Source organism: Bufo gargarizans, chromosome 10 (assembly GCF_014858855.1).
Source record: "Bufo gargarizans isolate SCDJY-AF-19 chromosome 10, ASM1485885v1, whole genome shotgun sequence".
Taxonomy (NCBI): Eukaryota; Metazoa; Chordata; class Amphibia; order Anura; family Bufonidae; genus Bufo; species Bufo gargarizans.
This window is the reverse complement of record NC_058089.1, coordinates 19,728,430-19,736,285: the sequence shown is the minus strand read 5'-3', so window position 1 is coordinate 19,736,285 and position 7,856 is coordinate 19,728,430.

Genomic DNA, 7,856 nt, shown 5'->3' with positions numbered 1-7,856 from the left:
GGAGCTTATGCAGATTTCTGGGCTGTAGGCTCCACCCACACAGGCCAGCAACGCGATCTGTGCCTGCAGGTTGAATGGTGGATCTGGGAGAAGTCTTCCTGCTTCACCATTCAGAGGGCTACCAGCCTGAAGGAGGGGAGGAGCGCGGGGAGCTGAGCAGTGAATGACAGGACCCAGCTCCTCTGTATTGATGGAAGCGCCCCCACCCCTGATGGGGTCTGAACTGAGGCTGATGGGGGTCTGATGGGGATCTAATCTGAGGCTGATGGAGACTGGTGGGTCTGATATGAGGCTGATGGAGCTTGGGAGTGTGAGGTTCTGATCTAAGGCTGATGGAGCTTGGGGTTCTGATTCTGGTGTCTGATCTGAGGTCTGATGAAGAATGGGGTCTAATTTGGGGGTCTGATGAGGATTGAAGGTCTGCTCTGAGGTCTGATGAAAAATATATATTTTTCTTATTATCTTCCTCCAAATCGTAGGTACCGTATACGGTATTTCCAAAGACAGTTTCAACAGTTTTTTTTTTTTTACTTCTCCTGGACCTCTGAGGCCCTTTATTGCATCAGAGCCTGGGACCCACCAGAGGATTCTCTGGTACTCCGTTGGACCAGTCCAGACCTGTCGGGCCAGAAATTTTGATCCACCTAATGTTTAGTGATTGGCTAAACTAAAAATTGTCTGAATCTCATAACAAATATCAGATGTCTATTACAGAGTGATACAACCCACAGCCATTTCCCTCCAAAAAAAGGAAAAGGGGTGAGGGCTGGCAAACTGCGTCAGACTTAAATGTTGTGGGCCTGTATGCGAGGTAGGTTGGGATATGGTTTTCTGGGAAGGTGAACCTGTCCTTTAGGTTGGGATATGGTTATCTGGGAAGGTAAACCTGTCCTTTTGCGAAAGAGAGTAGAGACTGCTGGAGAGTGGTGATGACCAGCAGACCTATTTGGAGCAGAGAAGGAGGTTACCTGCTAGATAATGAGCGAGCCCTGAGTAGTAAGCCATATGGCTGCTTTGCCAAGGAAGGCCTTGAGTGTTGTTCATGAAAAGGATGATAACATAGTTTATAAGGCTAAAAAAAGACATCTGTACAGCCAATCAGATAACTCCCTGGATCAACAACCCATCTCTAGTAGCTATAGGATGTAATATTATTACACTCCAGAAATACATCCAGGCCCCTCTTGAACTCTTTTAGTGAACTCACCATCACCACCTCCTCAGGCAGAGAGTTCCATAGTCTTACTGCTCTTACCGTAAAGAATCCTCTTCTATGTTGTTCTATGTGTACAAAACTTCTTTCCTCCAGACGCAGAGGATGTCCCCTCATCACAGTCCTGGGGATAAATAGATGATAGGAGAGATCTCTGTACTGACCCCGGATATATTTATATATAGTTATTAGATCCCCTCAGTCGTCTTTTTTCTAAAGTGAATAACCATAATTGTGCTAATCTTTCAGCGTACATTCTAGTTATTACTTTAGTTGCCCTCCTCTGAACCCTCTCCAGCTCTGCTATGTCTGCCTTGTTCACAGGAGCCCAGAACTCTACACAGTACTCCATGTCTGACCAGTTATTTGTAAAGTGGCAGGACTATGTTATCATCACCGGCATCAATGCCCCTTTTGATGCAACCCATTATCTTATTGGCCTTGGCAGCAGCTTCCTGGCACTGGTATCTACAGCTTAGTTTGCGGTTCACCAAAATTTCTAGGTCCTTTTCATGTCACTGTTACCCAGTGTTTTACCATTTAGTATGTACTGGTGACTTGCATTATTCCTTCCCATGTGCATAACCTTACATTTTTCAGTGTTAAACTTCATCTGCCACTTCTTGTCACTGTCATTACTGCTCCTCTATATAGTCTGGACTCACACTTACCATGCGGTTGATATTATCTGCCTGGAGTTGGAAGAGCTGGTGTGAGTTCCTCATCTGTGTTCCTGCTCATCCATTTTCTATTGAAGATAAGTGTACTTCCCTTTGTATTTTGTTGTTCCCATTTGCTCGTTGTGCACTAGGCCTCAAGGAGATGCTGGTTCCAGGGGCGTAGCTATAGGGGGTGCAGAGGTAGCAGTCGCTACCGGGCCCAGGAGCCTGAGGGGGCCCAAAGACCCTTGTGTCGCATAAGAAGACAACGGTTTTATAGAAAGTGCATGCTAATCAAGTTACACCTCTGGCTGGAGGAAAGGGGTTAGGTCAAGAATTTGCCCTGGGGGGGGGGGGGGGGGGGGGGGGGGATTGATCTCAGACCCAGTCACTACTCCTAAGGATTTCCAGGGTTTCTAGGGCCTAGGTTTACGGTGTATGAATATTCCCACCTTCAGGGTCTATTCATACTGACAGGAGCTAGGGCTAGGTTTAGAGTTTCGTAGGTGGTGACCTCTTCCCTTTTCCTAGCCATGAGGCCTAGTTTCTGGTCATTTTCCTTCTGTTGTCATTATGATGTTCCTCCTCTCCCCCCACTTTGTGACACTTCTCTGCACAAACCTACAATCTATCCAGATCCATCTGCAGCCGTATACTGTCCTCTTCCGTGTTAATTACTTTACACAGTTTTGTGTCATCTACAAAAATTTAGATTTTAGTGTGCAAGCCTTCTACAAGATCATTATTTAAATATATTGAAGAGAATAGGGCCCAATACTGACCCCTGTAGTACCCCACTAGTGACCCAATCTGAGTGTGTACCGTTAATAGCCACCCTCTGTTTTCTATCACTGAGCTAGTTACTTACCACATACAGACATTTTTTCCCTAGTCCAAGCATTCTCATTTTATATACTAACATTGTATGTGGTACAGTGTAAAATGCTTTGGGGAAGTCCAGATATACAACATCCATTCGCTGTGTTCAAGTCTAGAACTTACCTCCTCATAGAAACTGATTAAATTAGTTTGACATGACCGATTCCTCATGAAGCCATGCTGATATGGCGTTATTTTCTTATTTTCATTGAGTTACTCCAAGATAGCATCTCTTAGAAAACCTTCAAACAGTTTACTTACGACAGATGTTAAACTTACCGGCCTATAGTTTCCGGGCTCTGTTTTCGGACCTTTTTTGAATACTGGCACCACATTTGCTAGCGCCAATCCTGCGGAACACTCCCTGTCATTATAGAGTCCTTAAATATCAGGGTCTGGCTATGACATTACTTAATTAGCTTAGGATACGGGAGTTATGCCATCTGGTCCTGGCGATTTGTCTATTTTAATCTTTTTAAGACGCCGCTGTACTTCTTCCTGGGAGCTAGCAATTCACCCTCTGCAAGCCAACATAGTGGTGTCATGTAAGAAGTGGGCTTACATGTGTGGTCCGCGGCCTAGATGGTGACAGCTGAGGCATGTCATATGCTTGTGTGGTTATCTCTGGGGAGTCTGCTTGTGCAGTGGAAAGAGTCAGCCTGGTGTGGGAACTAGTTTTGGGGCAAACCGCACTGAGATACTTCAGATAGGCAGGGTCCTAGTTTGAGCATGGATTGTGGAGTGGATCTCAGGAGTGGTTTGAATGTCCCATAGAGGGACTTCCTACTAGACATGACCATACAGAAACGTGTAAATGCCTGAAAACTTGAGATGGTGACACTGAGACTGAACCCTTGAGACACAGGGAACTGTGACCAAAAGACATGGCTTTTAAGAGCAGCTCCAGACGTGAAGAGAGGTTGACGTTTGACACATGGCGGGCGTTGACAGCTTGTTGTATGGCTCTGTGACATAGCATGGTCTGGGTGCGGCCTGTCTGATTGTCTTCTTTTTCAAGGGGCTTCACTCGAGAACACCATGTTACGTGAATAAACACTCAGCCTCGCAAGCATATACTAAGTCAGGAAAAATATCTGTCCGTGAGACTTCTGATTATGTTGCACTTCATGCGCTGGAGACCAGTGCTGGATTATCAGAATTTCTAAACTACTGGATGACAAATTTACTTCTTTCAGGTTCTCTCATGTTGATTGACTCTAGTGTAGTAAAGGCTTCGCGCTGCATAAATTCTCAGTATCAGTCCTGTCATGCTCCTAATCAACAATACCTATTACATATCCTGAAGCCTTTCCAATTTCTTTTGAACAAGAAATTCCAGATGCATTCTAAGAAAGATCATCATCATCTGCAACTTGAGTTCTATTAATGGTGTTCGACTTGAGGGAATGTTTTCTGGGAATTCAATAAGAAAATGGACATTCCTGGTTGACAAATATTTAATATATTCAGTGAGAGGTGAACAAAATCTCGCAAGGCTGACTAATGCACTCAAACTTGCTGACACATTGTTTTCATACCCTGGGGCTGGATTTGACCCTAGACAAACCGATATTGGTTATTTTTGTATATTTATGTAGAAATATGGAGTAATGACAGATCTATATAAAAATCTGAGGCATCATATGATGGTATGTTACCCTGTCTTACCTAAGCAGCACATTACCCCAACACAAACATTTACCTCAACATTATACTGTTTTACAATGACCAAATAACACCACAATACAATTACTAAAACAAAACTGACTTGTAATAACCAAATAATACCGCTATATAGTGACCCAAATAAAACTGCTATTTAGTGACCAAGTAATACGGACATTTAGTAATTAAACAGTATGACCATAAAGTGGCTATTTAATAGCTACACAGGCAGCCTTATCTCATTGATTAATATTATTTTCATCTCTGTCTACCTTCCAGCTCCAGAGACTGATGCACGTACATTATTGGCTTTTCTGTTTTTTAGAACATTCTCACTCTCCCTTGTAAAATATACCTCCATTTTTTGCCACTTGGTGCCTGCCAGGTGCCAGCTAAACGAGACCTCCCAAGTGTCCCTCTTTTGGATACCTCTGTCCCTCTTTTCTCCTTAAGTGTCCCTCTTTTTGATCTGAGGCATAGATTTGCATTGTTACACTTACAATGTTGATCAAGAAAGTGTTTGTCTGGCTTCTATCTGTATATTTGACACCACCTTGTATATTATTTAAATATTTGATGCAATTTGTACTTTTTCATGCAATTTGTATTTTGAAATTTCTATATTCAGATAATTTTGGTTCTATTTTGCGCTAATAAAACTATTAAAGTGTATAAATACACAGGAAAAACGGACTTTCACCCAATGAACCATAAGTATCCCTTTTTGACCGTCCAAAAAGTTGGGAGGTATGGTTAAACAATGATTTTGACGTGCTCCTTTAGGGTGCATTTAATGGCTGTCAAATGGCCATTTTCAAAACCATTGCAGTTTATGGTTCTATTGACACTGCCGAGTTTTTTTTTAACAGGCAGTGAATAACGGGCATCAAATAATAGGACATATCCTGTTTTGTTTGTTTTAATGGACCTACAGCTCCAATACAATTCAAGAAGGCCATTTTTAATGGATGTTTTTGAATCCAGAGGAAAAAAAGCAGCCTGGTTTGAGAGCTGCACTTATACAAGCAGACAAACAAATCGAGTTTGTGAGCGTTCACGTGTTTGAGTTCAAGTATGTGTTTGTATTAAGTGTGTGACTTTAGATTACGTGACTTGAGATTCAGGGACTTTAGGAGGTGACTACAGTAAGTTAGATTCTTATCACTGCACCATATTGTATTTTTTCTCTTTTCTTGCGTAATCCCCATTTAGTATGTGTTCCATTGACAGCGCATTCCAGTGCATATCTTTTCTAATGTATGCAGTCCTGGAACAGCGTTTGAGGGTGCATATCTTTGTTCAAAATGTGAGCAAATTGCCTGTTTGGAATCGCACATCGTGTATCTAACCGGGCGAGTTTCAACATTGAGAAGCGTTGACAATTTGGAAAAGAGTTTGCTAATCACTGAGCAAGCACTCTATTGGGTAGATGTGGGGGAGGGTGGTAGCGAGGAGGCTCAGGAAAGTGAGGTAGCTAGCTGGATAACAGTTATAAAGAGGAGTAGAGGGAAAAGTGCCAGGGAGGCTAGCCCTGCTCTGACACCCCAACAAGTTTGCAAGGTTGGCAGATGAGGGGGATGTCACTTCAGGGAGAGCACTGCTGCAGCCAGACCCTTCCTCTGCCAGTCAGGGGAATGTCAGCTCCAGTAAGCAGGGGATCAGGTGCTGGTAGTGGGAGACTCAATAATTAGGGGTACAGATAGGGCGATCTGTCACAAGGACCGGGATCATCGAACGATGTGTTGTCTTCCTGGTGCTCGATTTCGACACATCGCGGATCGGGTTGACAGATTACTGGGAGGAGCTGGAGAAGATCCAGCAGTCATGGTCCATATCCGAACCAATGAAAAAGTTAGAGGTAGGTGGAGCGTCCTTAAAAATGATTTTAGGCATTTAGGTTACAAGCTTAGGACAAGGACCTCAAAGGTAGTGTTTTCCAAAATACTACCTGTCCCATGAGCCACAAAAGAAAGGCAGTGGGAGATTAGGGAGGTTAACAAGTGGCTCAAGAACTGGTGTAGGAAGGAGGGGTTTGGATCCCTGGAGAACTGGGCCGACTTCTCTGTCGGCTACAGGATCTATCGTAGGGATGGGCTGCACCTCAATGGGGAAGGGGCAGCTGTGTTGGGGGAAAAGATGGCTAGAAAGTTGGAGTGTTTAAACTAGTGACTGGGGGGGAGGGTAATTACGTTATAGGATGGGAAGACAGTGCAGATAGAAAACGGGAGCAAGGTAATGGGACTGGGGGAGAAATGGAAGGAGGGACTAGAACAGTTCAGAAGGAAAAGTGTAGGGTACAAAATATACATAAACCTCTTAATTGTATGTATACTAATGCCAGAAGTCTGACTAATACAACTGGTGAATTAGAATTAATGATGTGTGAGGAGGACTTTCACATGGCTGGATGATAGCTATGACTGGGCAGTTAACGTAAAGGGTAACAGTCTGTTTAGAAAGTATCGTCAAAACCAGAGAGGAGGAGGGGTTTGCCTTTATGTAAAGTCCTGTCTAAAGCCCACAGTCCGAGAAGGTATAAGTGAGGGTCATGAACATGTGGAGTCACTGTGGGTAGAAATACATGGAGGCAAAAACAATAATAAAATACTAATAGGAGTTTATTATAAACCACCTAATATACCAGAGTCCACAGAAAATCTGCCACTGAACAAGATAGACGAGGCGGCAAATCATAATGAGGTCGTTATTATGGGGGACTTCAACTACCCAGATATAGACTGGGAAACTGAAACCTGTAGATCTCATAAAGGAAACAATTACCTTTCGAAACTGGTTCAGGACCCGACTAGAGGGACGGCCATACTTGACTTACTATTAACCAATAGACCTGACAGAACAACAGATGTGCAGGTTGGGGGACACCTGGGAAATAGTGACCATAAAGTAATAACCTTCCAATTGTCATTCAAAAGAGTGTTTCTTCAGGGAGGAACAAAAATACCAAACTTCAAAAAAGTTAAATTTAGCCAACTAAGAAAGGCCATAGGCCTAACTAACTGGGACAAAATCCTCAAAAATAAAAATACAGCCACAAAATTTGATATTTTTAAAAGAATCCTAAAATCTAATTGTGAGAGGTACATACCTTATGGGAATAAAATGTTAAGGAACAAGAAAAAACTAATGTGGATAAATAGAACTGTAAAGAAAGCAATAAATGACAAAAAGAAAGCATTTAAATCACTAAAACAGGAGGGTAGCGAGGAAGCTCTGAAAAACATATAAGGAAAAAAAATAGAATATGTAAAAAACAAATAAAAGCAGCCAAACTAGAGACCAAGAGATTAATTGCCAAAGAGAGCAAAACTAACCGTAAAATGTTTTTCAATTATATAAATGGTAAAAAGTATAAATCTGAAGGTGTCGGCCCTCTACAGAGTGATGAGGGGGGAGTTGCAGAAAGCGATGAGGAGAAAGCA